The 14,134-nt window shown below is 43.7% G+C and overlaps 1 protein-coding gene across 2 annotated transcripts in view; it reads right to left on the reverse strand.

Annotated features, from left to right (window-relative positions):
- Positions 1-14,134, reverse strand: part of BACH2 (BTB domain and CNC homolog 2) — a 149,124-nt gene that overhangs the window by 72,701 nt on the left and 62,289 nt on the right. The window lies entirely within an intron of this gene.

Consider the following 14,134-nt stretch of genomic DNA (forward strand, 5'->3'; position numbering starts at 1 on the left):
ATAATTAAAGATGACCTAACATAGAATGCACTCATTCCTGGCATATTATCAGACACTTAAGCAAAGCAATTATCAGTAGACAATCTTTTCTGTCAACAGAGATTGGGTCAAACATTTCTACAGTCATGAAGATAATGTAATGATGATACATATGCATTTGCAAATACTTCAGCACTATAACAGAGACTAAATCACTGTTATCTCAGAGAAATTTCTTCATCATCTACAGTGGACTACAGGAACCTCTTTTCACATTTCCATGTTCTGGCACTACTTCCATGGGCTCACAGTACCTTCTACACAGAGACTGCACCTTGCTCCTATTCCTTCACTAGCCTGATATTTCCCTTCATTCAACCCACCTACATTTCCTTCAAGCCCTGCCTTTCCTACCTAGATCTGCTCTTACTGTTCTCCTGTATTCCTTTCACTTGAACTAGCTGGTACTGATCTTTCTCCAAAAAACCTTTGGTACAGCTCGTACTGATCTTTCTCCAAAACAACAACAACAACAAAAACATGAAATCTTTCCCTCCCCCATTGAAAAGCAAACAAAAAACTCTGTCCCCCAACAAAACTCCACAAACAACAACCAAGTCTCTGTCAATAATAAACACTTCCTCATCTACAGGTAGCAGCCACCAGTAGCAGGTGTAGGGCACAGAGATGCTCTCTTTTTCTCCTCTTTGTAGCTCTTATGACTGTTAATGTCCCAGGGGAGGAATTCTGTCCATCATACATAGCACATAAAGGACATAAAACTATCATAGTGCCCAAAGGAGGGTAACAAAGACGGTGAAGTGTCTGGAGGGGAAGGTGTACAAGGAGTGGCTGAGGTCCCTTGCTCTGTTCAGTCCAGAGCAGATTAACCTAAGCTGAGGCCTCACAGTGGCCTAGAGCTCCTCACAAGTGGAGCAGAGGGGCAGAGCTGAGCTCTGCTCTCTGGTGACAGGACAGGACCCAAGGGAACAGCATGGAAAAGATTGTTCACCAGAGAGCATTGGGCATGGGACAGGCTCCCTAGGGCAGTGGGCACAGCCCCAAGCTGCCAGAGCTCAAGCAGTGTTTGGACAACACTCTCAGACGTAGGGTTTGATTTTTAGGTGGTGCTGCGTGGAGCTGGGAGTTAGACTCGATGATCCTTGTGGGTCCCTACCAACTCAGGATATTCTGTGATTCTATGATACAACTCCCTGAACCGTGCCTTTGGGGAACAACCTTGTCCAGGATGACCCAGACACCTGACCTCTGGAACCCCTGAGGACTGCAGAGGCAGGTGCCATGCCCTCCCCTGTTTACTGAAGGGGCAAGCACAAGTAAAGATCAGTCAGGATTTTCATGTAGAAACAACCCCAAAATCTCTGCTAGAACTCGGAATATCTTCCCCGCTTTTTGTTTTAACAAGCAGATGGCACTGCCTCCCAAAATAGTAATGTCACTCATGCACTGAAAAAGGCAGAAACTTTTTAACCTAAACTCTTTAAATGTTTCCTTCAAACAGTATTTCACAATGAATCCAGAAAGTGTTCTGTGCCTTTTTTTTTTTCTCTTCTAAAAAAAGGGATTTTTAAAGAAGAATCTTTGGGGGAAGAAAAACAAGGAGAACAAAAAATAATTAGGAAAGGGAAAGCCTAAAAAAGTGAGTGGTTTTCTTAATTTTGGGGAAATTATGATTGTGAAAAGTATAATAAATCGCAATTACACACACACACACGAGACTGCACTTTACCTTATGAAAGAGCTGCTCTTAGGGTGTAAAATTGCTTTAATATTGCACTAAGACAAGTGTTTAAAAAAAAGTGGCTTATGATAATGGATTTTCAAAGCAAAAGTAAAGCTGCTTTTCCCTAAGAATAGGGCTTTATAGAAGGGAAACTTCACAATGCCAGTGGCATGCATTTTGCTGCATTTCACAAGATCTCTCATTATTTAAATTCCTATGTATTTATGTCATACATGGATAAACGGCCTTATTGTTCAGAACATGTCTTTATGTGAACATCTCTTCTGTTAGAACTAGTGTTATTTTGCTTTTTTTTTTTCTTCCCCTCTTTACCAAGTCAGAACAAAAGTCTCTTTTAGCGCAGTTTTGGGAAGTTCATGCAAATGGCAGTTTTTACACATCAATCGTCAGTTTAATAACACTAATGATAAGAGGGGAATTAACAGTAATGGCTTGACTTTTTGGCAAGCAAATCAGAGTTTATAGAGTAGCTATGTCAACCTTTATAGTCCTGTGTTATCAAAAGTGTTAGCAATGAGTATTAAGATTAAACTACTGAATTGTTAGCAAGCTGGGGTTACTGAACCATAACTTTCTTGCACAAGGATTGATTATTTAGAAATGCATTGTACAAGATAGAAAGAGATAGCGATAGCCTTCTGGGACAGCAGGGAGCCATTTACAGAGCAAAATAAATTTGCCAGAGGATACAAATTTGTCTGAACATGCTCAATATTTCTCTCTGTTAAGGCAACACTGGATAGGCTCTCAGTTCTCCCTAAGGCATAGTGCTTGGTCATTCTTCCAGCCCATCCTTGCAACAACAGTACTTTGCAGCATTTGAAGTCCAGTCTTGCATCCATTGCTCACATGAGTGACCCCAGTGACTTCACAAATGCTGTTCATGGGGGTTCATGCTGCAGGACCAGCGTGGGAAGAGGAAAACAGCACTGTAAAAACAGCTAAGGCAGTGAGAGGAAATGGGTTTTCTAGGGAGTAAAGGATGACCACATAGAGTCGTGCTTCAACAGCATGCCTAGATCATAACCACAGCAATGGTACAGAATGTAAGAAAAAGCATTCGCTTTTCCAACATGCAAAACAGTGGATATGTCAAAACGACAGCTTTTTGGAGGTAAGAAAATGGAAAAGTGAACAATGGCAGATAAAAAATAAAAATAAAAAAGCATGGACCAACACAATAAGAAACAGCTTGTAGGTATGCAAGTATTTTCAATGGGTAATTATCGAGGTCTTGTCATATCCCATGACAATGACGGTCTAAGGACAGAAGCAGGACAAACATTTTATCTCCTAGATATTAATACAATTTTCTATCTGCACAGACATAGTGCTGCGCACCCCATGTCACTCTAGCCCAATTCTAACATGGGATGCATTCACACCGGACACAAGTTACATGTTGCTTCTTCCCACTCAACTTTTGCTATGATCAGGACCCACTAATAAATTGCTCCACTTATTGTTGAATCCCATCTCACAGAGGACACCTTCCTTTCCATGGATGCCCTACTGCTTTTTCATGCTGTCAGTACATTTGATGCTATGGTTTCTAGATACAGGCTACAAAGATCGAGTCCAGTATTCCTAGGAAGTACACTCCCTAATTGTTATTCACAGTATGCACATTTAGTGATGGTAAGTGGAAAAGGATGTTTTCAAGCAATGCAAAGTCTACTGAACTTTCACAAAAAGCTGCAGGGCAGGCAGGGCTTATTACATGCCACAGGAATCACAGAATCATAGAATGGCTTTGGTTGGAAGGGACCTTAAAGCCCATCCAGTTCCATACCCCCCATCCAGAGCCCCATTCAACATGGCCTTGAATGCCTCCAGGGATGGGACATCCACAGCTTCTCTGGGAAACGTGCTTCAGTGCCTCATCACCCTCTTTGTGAAGAATTTCCTCCTAACACATAATCTAAATCTCCCCTCTTTTAGTTTAAAACCATTCCCCCTTTTCCTATCTGCCTGCGTTAAAAGTCTGTAGCCTCTCTGGGTAGAAGCTGTTTTATTGTATATTCCCAACATGAAGTGGCACTTTTGGAGGACAGTGGGATCTGCATAGGCTTCTCTGTGTTAAAACTAAGAAAGAATAGGAACTTGTAGGTACTGTCTGCACATAAGGTCAGAGACAGAGAAGCAGTCCAAGCTCTGGGCTGCTGACCTCCTAAAGTCACTGCAGAGAAAAAGAAGTGAGAAAGAAATATTCCACCCAACATCTGGGAAAACAAAGTGGCATTTGCATTGAGTCTCATGTGCAAAAGGGTGTGTGATGAACAAAACAGTGAGGAACACACTTCTATGACTAACAGCGCATGGGCACACATGCTGATATGGATGATGTCTCTGCATTGTTGTTGTCACAACATTATGTTCCTAGCTGTTGCCATCATCCTCTTTGCCATGCTGTTCAAGTGCCTTTAAATGAGACCCTAAGACTTGTGTCCTGTGATCTGATGCTGCTCATTCCGGTCCAGCTGGAACTGCACAGCCCCAGCCATTGCTGAAGAGTGGTGAGACATTGGAACAGGCTGCCCATGGAAATGGTGGAGTCACTGTCTCTGGAGGTGTTCAAGAAATATGGAGAAGATGCACTGAGGGACATGTTCTAGTAGGCATGGTGGTGATGGGTTGGGGTTGGACTAGGGGATCTTAGTGGTGTTTTCCACCCTTAATGACTCTGTGATTCTATGAATGGTCACAGCCTTCCTCCATCCATACACATATGCCCAAGCCTACCCTGCAACCAAAACACAGGTCAGAAAGCAAGCCCTTTCCTAAATAAAGAAAAGCAGGAATCACTGTCTGAGCTAGGAAAACACAAATAGATTTTTCCTAGTCTGGATGAGTACCAATTCCTAGCCCAGTAATGGCAGCTGCGCATGCTCACTGCTTGTTGCAGGCTGGTAGGTATATGCTCTGAACAACAGCTAGAAAAATACTATTGCTTCATCAATATATTTGAAATTCAACCAAAACAATTAAAAAGCAACAGAAGAGCTTTGCATGGTAAACATCAGAAAAACACTGCTTTCCAAGCCTGCAGCTAGTTGTTCTGTAATATCTTCTGCTTTGTGCTGACAACCCTTTTTCCCTCCAATCATTCAGGCACAATGCCTTCAGGTCTGTCTAAGTAATGTAATTTACTGGAGTGGAATTCCCTTGATACCTTCTGCAGCACTCAGTGACAGTATCATTTATACTCTACACTGTCATGCCATGACACTGATACATTGGCTTTCATCCCTCACTCAGCGCAGAGCGCGCAATTTCACCTTCCATTGTGCCCTTTCACAGACTGCGTGTACAAATTTACTCCATTCATTCCTAATTACAATCCTCTGCTGAAATGCTCTCATTAGATTTGTATTTCTCACTCCAAACGTCAATCTTATTTGAAAATTCCAATTTTCCGGAAGATCCGTCCATTAGCAGCAACCTCCCAAGCATTCCTTAACCGAGTGCATTAAAAGTGAGACTGGCAGAGTGGATATGCACTTAAAATGCACCATTAGAGTAAATCTCCATCGCTAATGCTTTTGTACTACTGCTAACAAGCCTGCGACCAGCCAGAGCCGTTCCTGCAGAGCCTGGAGGGCACAAAGCAGCCTCGCAGCCGACCCGTTGGGACTTGCCAGGCTGCATGGGGCTGTGAAGCTGAGGGTTAGGGGGGGAGGAGAGCCACACAGAGGGGCTGTGGCAGTGGTGGAAATGTCTGAGTGCAGGCTGGTGGCTGTGGGAAAGTTGAGAACAAAACAAGCTTGGGGTTTCCCGAGGTAGAAGACGCTCTGCTATGCTATGCAAGCCAACAGGTTGCTAGAGGTGAAAATCTCAATTGACTGCATTGCTTCCATGTCCTGCACTAATCCATGCCTGTCCGCCTCAGACAACGTAGAGAAAACACGAACCTGCAGATTACACCAAGCAGCTCTGCAAGTGGTTAAAAATGATCAGCAGGAGAACCCCTTTGCCTCTTTTAGAAAAAGGTAAACACCTTAAAAATGTCATCACCATACAAGGACAAAAACCACCAGCCCCACCACGCGTACTCATGGCTGCACAATGCCAGCTCTAAAAATAGCCCACGTGGCGATAGCCCGGACGGGATCCGCTGCCTCGTCCCGCTGGGGAGCACAGATGGGTGAGCAGAGCGCGGGTGCCACATGACACGTGCTCTCCTGGCTTTATCTCTGAAGCAATGGGGTCTGAACCCAGCCAGAAAGGGGAGGGGGGGAACCACCTCTACAGCTGTATCAGAAAGGGAAAATTCCACAGAAAAATACAACACCAAATGTTTACGCTCCCCGTTGGCATCTGGTCATCTACAGGATTGAGACGTGCAGATAATTGTAACAGATGTAACGCAATTCCCTGCAGAAAACACCACTACAGGAACTTAATTATTTCTGAAGTTTTCCCCATTCTCGCTTGAAATATTTAAAGCCTTGATTACTGCCTTAGCTCTCTTGCCTTTTGCACTTTGCATCAAGGCAGGGGCTAGTCCAGTGGATGCGTGCAGAACTAAGGACAGAACCACGCATTTCAGCAAAGAGGCAAAAGTAAGGCAGTGGGAGTAACGCAGCGAGGATGCACAGCACTCAGCTTCTAGAAGGGGAGGTTTGCATTAAGGTAATTTAAAGGGATTTTGTATTGCATAATGAAAGACTCACCACCGACAGCATCAATATTCCATGGAACAAGAGCATGTGCCTCTAAGTGCCTCCAGCACACCACATCCTCTGCGCAACGCAGCATTACTCAGAGCGAAAACCTATTGTCTTTAGCCCAGCTGCTGCTACCCTGCGAAGCCTGAAAAACCTGGAAAGGTCACAAAGCAACAAGAGGGCAGCGAAGCTCAAGCTGACAACACAACAGAAAACAAGTTTGGAGCCTCTGTACCTTTGGATCCGCAGCTCCTGAATGGCAGCTCTCTCTGCTTGTCCATGAGTACTCAGGCACACTCATCCTCTGGAAATGCCACAACGACTCAATGCGTGATGCAGGGACAGCACCCAACCTTACACCATGAAGTTATGAATTTCCCTGCAGATGCTGACAGCATCTCTCTGTAATGTTTCTCTTGGCCACAAGCTGACATATCAATTAATGCGGTCATAACAGATTTAGTAGCTCAATATATCTCAGCTCATCTAGCGGACTCCTAAGCGGTGCAGCTACCTGGAAAAGCCACCAAAGACAGCGTGTTTCAATACCGTCGCCCTAAAATGAAACCAAAAGGACTTCATGTGCCAAAAGTTAACACTGAGAATTTGTTTCATAATGCTCAGCAGGGTTTGCATATATTTCCTTATTTACTTATTTTCTTTTTGCCAGAAGATCAAGTTCTGGATCAAGGTATGTCAGTAAGGTTTTGGAGGGCTGATTGCAAAGATCTTTCAGACCTCTCTAAAGCTGTTTTTTTTCCAGATAGCAGAACAATTCCACTTCCAAAATTCTTTCCTCACCACTTCTTACTTATGCACTAAGCACAACTCCTTGGAAAAAAACAAACAAACATGAATTTGATGAATTAACACAGCTAGACAACACTGCAAATAATCCCTTATCTCACATTCCAACAGACACTGTAACAAGTATTTAAGCACAGGACTCACTCACCAGACACAGATGGAGCTGCATATAAGCCAGTCATCAGAGCTAGCAGGACGATTATGCTTGCTCTACAAATTCTGAAGCACTCAAATCTTATTTTAAGTAGTTCACAAAGGGCAATAAATGGAAAATCTTATTGTAACCACTGTTTCTTTTTGGCCACCCACACTTCCAGCACCTACAGCAAAAGTATATAAACGCAAAAAAAAAAAAACACCAAAAAAACCACCAGAACTCATGGCTCATCTGAACAAGGGATGCAAAGTAGTTAATTGCTGTTTCTTTTTTTCCAATTTGTACCTAGAGTGTCATTATATCCTGGTAACCATCAAAGACAGATATTCACACATGCTGCATATTTCCTATGTCAAGGATCCTGTGGGATTTTTCTACCTGTAATTAACTGTTTTCTCCCAGTTATCACGTAGAATTCCTCTCTAAATTAGATGACCAACGTTCAAACAACAAAACGGAGAAGATGCCTGTCCCTGACTCTGCTTCTTCCCCCCAGTCCCAGCCCCAAACTAGTAACGTACAAGGCGATTATGCTTCGCTTACCTGTGAGAAAATATGCTGAATACTCTACCCAGAAATTGGCAACTAAAAAAATAACAACAACCCTTTACACCCATCATAGTAGAATTTCAAACAAATCGCTGTCAAAGATGATCTCATGATGTTTAAATCCACTTTACTTCCAGTCGCTTTGCAAATTACTTTTTAATTTTATCCATACAACTCCTGTATCTACTACAATGCTTCTCCTGTGCCTGATTCCTTCATTTAAGCAGCTCTGCAAGCAACACAAGTATGAGCCTAATTATCATCTGAAACTATGCAGAAAACCAACCCAATTAACAGAGCAGAAAAGAAATAATAAAAAAAGGTCTGTCTTATCAGGTTAAATAAGAGTATAGGTGAGGCCATGCCTGGAGATGGGGAGAGTTAACAATGCGCTGTTATTAATCATCTTGCTGTCTCTGAGAATGCAAAGCACTGCAGCTGCGAAAGCAGCCACTACAACACTCGCGTTTCTGAACTCTTCGGAAATCACAGCAGGAAACCTGTCCCGTAGGCTACTAATCTGCATTTAACCTGATATTTTAAGACGTGTACCTCTGCTTGCCCTTAGTTTGCCCACTAATGGCTGGCTAGACCCTGGCGCTCACCATTTTTCCACAGCCTGGACCAGTCAGGCGCGCAGCTGGCTGCTCTGAGCAGCTGGTGCTTTGGGCAGCGCTGCCGAAATCAGGGAAATGCTTCTCTGGCAACGATTTGGGGTACAGGAACGTGTGGTGAGTGCAAGAGAAGCACAGGTATCTCAGTATTATGAAAATAAATGGGTCATACACCACTGAGCTAACAACCACACCACCCCCAAACCGGGTGCGTAATGACTGTGCAGAGCTCTGCCAGAGGGAAAGGAGAGATTTCAACAGCAGTGAAAACAAAACTGATGCGGTGAGATGGATTTTACTTTTCACTGGTTTGGGTTAGAGAGAAAGTTGAGCTCACGATCACCCTCTTGTAGTGTTTGATTCTAAAAAATGCTCAGTGGCAGCAGGCAGACTGTCCTGTAGGAAGGTGAGGAGCAGGCAGGGTGCTGCCGTCCCCACCAGGGGTGTGGTGTCACGTCCCCACAGCAAGGGGAAGTGCCGTGGCTGGTGAGGGCTGTGACTCAGTGCCCTGGGCTCACACATGCATCACCTGTGGCAGCAAAAACACTGCCCGTGCCACAGCAGCATGATCATGCAGGTGACACCAAGTCAGCAGGCAAAGGAGGGTTCTCTGAGATGGTAGGAAGACTTGTAGGTGATGAACAGCTTGAGTGCATCCCTGAGAAAAGCACATGGGGATACGGTGGATGAAAGATGGGATAGAAGTCAACAGTGCGTGCTTCCAGTGGAAAAGGCCAACCACCATATCCTGTGCTGCATGAAAAGAAGCACGGAGAGCAGGGTGAGAGGTGACTGCACCCCTTTGCTCTGCTCTCACGAGACCACACCTGGAGCACTGCATCCAGGTCTGGACCTGCCAGCACAAAGCAGTAGGCTGTATGAGCAGGTCTAGAGGAAAACAGTGAGGATGAATGGAAGACTGGAGCACTTCTGCAAAGAAAGGCTGAGGAAGACCTTATAATGATCTTCCAGTACTTCAAGGTGGCCTACAGGAAAGCTAAAAAAGAGTATGCATCAATGGGACAACGAGTAATGGTTTTAAGGTAAAAGAGAGCAGATTTAGATTACATGTTAGGAAGAAATTCTTCACTATGAGGGTGGTGAGACACTGGAACAGGTTGCCCAGAGAAGCTGTGGATGCTCCATCCCCAGGGGTGTGTGAGTCCAAATTGGATGGGGCTTTGAGCAACCTAATCAAGTTAAAGCCATCCCTGTCTACAATGGGTGGGGTGAACTAGAAGATCTTTATAAGGTCCCTTCCCACACAAACCACTCTATGCATCTATGAAGATGCTTTGTGGCAGCTTGAGTGCAGAGCTCAGGAGGGTTGCCAGGGCAGGCCGTGAAGGCCCCCATGGTGGGAGATGCCCAAAGCCAGGCACCAGTGATAGTGCCTGCAGTGCACAGGGCTGGGAGGCAGAGCCCACCATGTGCTACAACAGCACCATCAAGAAGGCAAAAAAATGTCTTCCCTACCTGAAAAATGGCACTTGCCCCTGACCACTTGTCAACCCTCAGACTTTGCAAGTATCCCTCAGAAAGCCTGCAGGCAGATTCCAATCTCCAGTAAGAAAACATAACAGAAAAATCATTAAATCCACTAAGTAACATCACTACTGCCACTGTTTGATGCAGAAAGAACCCTGACACAACAGTGACATGTGCCAATGTGAAACTCCTCAAAACACAGGTGGCAAAGCTCAGTACAAAGAGGAGTTGTCCTTTCTTACATGTGTACCTCTGGGCATGTGGCAGCTCCTGCCAAGACAAAAGCCCATATGTGCTGGGCTGTGGGGACACCAGCAGCATCACATCAAGAGCTGAGTGACCACCTTTCCTCTGCAACTCCATTATGCTCTAAGTCAGACATGAGTACTTCCAAAAGAGTGAGCCTGAAAACAAAACAAGCAGCTCCATGCTATCACACAAAAAACACAAACACTGGAACCAAGGGGGGCTTTCTCTTAAAAGTGAGATTTGGTGGCTCAAACAATCACACCTCACATTGAATCTCAGTGGTGATTGCTAGGTAGTACAAAAACAGGTGACCTCAGCCACAGCTGTGGTGCTTGAGAGCACATGAGTTGGATTTGGTATTCAGAGTGCTGAGCGTTTGGTGAGTAGGTTTTCTAAGGGATGCAACTTCACCTTCAGAAAGCTGACTGACTTTAGATGTTATCTGACCTTTCAGTACAGCTTTTAAAAAAGACAGCATTTTTCCCCAGTCCCTGGTGGTAGGTGGATGACATCAAAATCTGCATCTTCAAATTTTACATTGTTTATGTCTGCCTATGGATAGCTGCAAGACAAATTTCAAGAATTTGTTATTAAATTGAAATATTCCAAAGAACTCGTACCTAGGAAATGTGGATTTCGTGTGCACAGGTTTTCTGAGTTTGAGTTTTGGGTGGCTTTTTTTTCTGGTTTTTTTTTTTTTTTTTTTGGAGCAAAGCTCTTAAAGGTCCTTGCTGAATTCTCAGCACTGTGTAAGTAGTAGAAATTAGGACAATTTATTGCACTTGGATTGCCACTGATTGGTACGCTATTTTTGCCACTTGTAGAGGGAAAGAAAGCGAGTAGAACGAAGTGGGTGATATGAGGATGGTGCTGATATTGCTGTGATGTGCTGTGTGACTCCTCAGTGGTGCTGGCAGGGCAGCTGCGGAGCTGGGCCCCAGCATCTGCTGCAGGCACGGTGAGAGCCCCAGCAGCCTGCTGGCTGCTCCTTAGCCACTCAGCCAAGAACACAGCTTCTCCTCAGCGCCTGCACTCCCTCATTATCCACACGGTCTGACCTTGCCATGATTACCTCCCAGGGGACCTGGAGAAATATTTTTTTTTTTTATCTTGGCACATTCACTGTAACAGTGTTCAGCAATCTGCTCTGTCAGAACAAGGGAGAAGCCTTCTGCTTTAAATTAAAGCATCAATACATATTATTTTTATGGAGATTAAATCTATCAGCATCCTGATAGTATTATAAAAACTGAGTAATCGGTGGCAGGGAGGGAAGGTGTACGTGCTTACAAAAATATATGGCAGCCAGGGAGAAGCAAGAAGAATATGATTGTTGTTACAGCTAGGTCAAGCTCTTTCCAACAAGGCTAATTAACAAGGGAAAATGCAGTTCTTCCTATTGGAATTGCTATAACAAAGTAATTGCCACAAGCAGGACTTGTTATTAAGAAGCCAGACAGCAGGCTTGTGAAGAACACCAGAATCAAGGCAGCACCTGACGGCTTGCCCTCACTGCCACCCCAAGCACAGCTGACAACCTGTGGGACAACACCGGTGCTTTCCAGGAGTCAGAGCCCCTGGCATGTTGTAGAGGCTTGGCCTCTTTCAAGTGCACGGACAAAGTAAGAATCAATACATAAATAAAGAAGGCACATATTCTATGACAGCTTCTAAAGCCTTCTTCCAGTATTTCAGCTTTATTTGGTCCTTACATGCGATTTCACTCTTGGAAGTGGAGACTTCTGATTATTCACAGCACAAGAAACTGCTGGACAAAACTGCCTGTGCACTTCTACCAGCTTGCTTTGACTGCAGACAAGCAATGAGAGAGAGGCTTTCTCCATTTATGTCCATGCAGTTTCTATCTACTTCTTCAAGTACACTAAAAGGATGCAATTTTTAAAGTTAGTTCCTCTGAAATGGTTTCTAATAGTGAATTTGCCAGATGCCTAAATACAGGCTTTTCAGAAATCATGAGCAAAGCCTGCAAAATTGTTCATAAGGCTTCAAAATCCCATGGGAATGTTGCTAAGTAGGGCTAATGAACAAAGGGTTGTTTCTGCCTGCCTAGCTGTTACAACTCCTGTTTTCAAGTTTCCTTCCCTTAAGACAGAGACAAGAAACATGTTTCAAGGGAGATCCATGATTCTCATGCAGTCAGATGATGCCTGTTACCAGGGGTTTGATTAATAACAGCACCATTTATTGTCTAGCCCACAGTGAAATGGCAAGACTCACTTTTCTGGAAAATAAAATCAAATCAACACTTTCTAAGGCCTCCTTGACAGCAAATGTCATTTCTACCAACTCATTTCAACCCTCAACTCATCTACCCTTCTCAAATGCCTCCTATTTCACTATTATTTTTGCCAGGATTTGTCATACCAGAGAGCATCTCTTCTCTTTAAAAACTGAGTTCCCATTAGCAGTAAAAACCCTTTCACTCCTTTTGCTATATTTTTTGTTTCAAGTACCACTTTTAGTGTCACATAAGCAAAGTACCTCACAGTACACTTTCATAAAAATTCTGTCATTCCAAAATACAACATCTTCTCAGAAGCAATAGTACAAATGCATTCATAAGATTAAAAATAGTGTTAATAAGCATTCAAGAAAGACTGACCAGAACTGGTGTGATGGTTGACTTTACTATCCTGCTTGGTTTAGTTACTAAGCTGCATAGAATGCTTTTATTATTGCAATGAAAAGTCAAGGGCAGGATGCCAGCCTTGCTGACCAGTACATCAGTGCTTATTTGAGGAGAAAAATAATAGTTCACTGTTTTACTTTCATTTGTAAATCTGCATATCCTCTCCAACCTTTCAGTTGTTTCAAAGAAATTTCTGATCCTGCCTTTTTGCTGCTCAGTAGCTACGGCTCTGACACATTCGAAGGCCACAGTCAGCATAACAAGATTTAAGATCTCCCCTGGGGTCACTGGACAGCAGATGTCCTTACAGAGGAGAGTACCACGCCTTATGCCAGAGAGACCACTCATTCCCCACATTCCCCTGCAGTCTCTCTGGTGGAGCTATCGAACCAGCTGCTGGCTGTCACCTGTGCCCAGTCAGGAGGGTGCAGAGCACGAGCTAAGTGGGATTCAAATGCATCAAGACAATAAGCATCACTGCTACTGAAAGGCAGCACGGCATGACCTGAGCAGCCCCAGCTCTGAAGGTGGACGATGGATTATAATTTTATGCAAGATTTCTCCTGCCCTCCATGTTTTCTCTTTTGTACTCTTGAGGCACAGCTGCTAGAGAGTACGACACTATCAGGTGGCCTTTGGTGCTGCATAGAACAATCCAGAAGAAAAAAACATCCCAACCCCAGTGAGATTTTATTTATTTACAAATAAATAAATAAATAAATATCTTTTATTTTATATATTATTATGTATTATGTATATTTATATTATGTTCATATCATAAAAACACATAAATATACTATATATATGTATATCTACAGAATAAAACTGTGCTCAAGCTTTTTTCCAAGCTTGGCGGCTGAGGGGTGTCCCATCTTCTAGACTGCATAGACCAACACATCCATGCCATCCCTGTAGTACTCCAAAGACTTCTTCCACCTGCAGATCCCTTCCAGTAAGGCTATGACTGTGGACAGTTTAAAAAGTGTCAATCCATTTTCTCCCCTCCAGAATTGTGACCCCTTCCCATAATGATGCTTCATGAAGCCTCAGAGAAGGATTTAGACACAGTGGAGTGAAATGTGCACAAAGCACTACAGCCACTCCTCAACCTGGCAAGAAACAGCTATGTATTTAACACACATAAGGTGTTACCACCCAGAACATGGTGGTAGGAGGGAGTCTTCAGCCTCTTTTGTCCCTAATAAATCT

The sequence above is a fragment of the Cyrtonyx montezumae genome, unplaced genomic scaffold (genome assembly GCF_038088225.1).
Source record: "Cyrtonyx montezumae isolate F1298 unplaced genomic scaffold, pur_monq_1.0 scaffold_13, whole genome shotgun sequence".
NCBI lineage: Eukaryota > Metazoa > Chordata > Aves > Galliformes > Odontophoridae > Cyrtonyx > Cyrtonyx montezumae.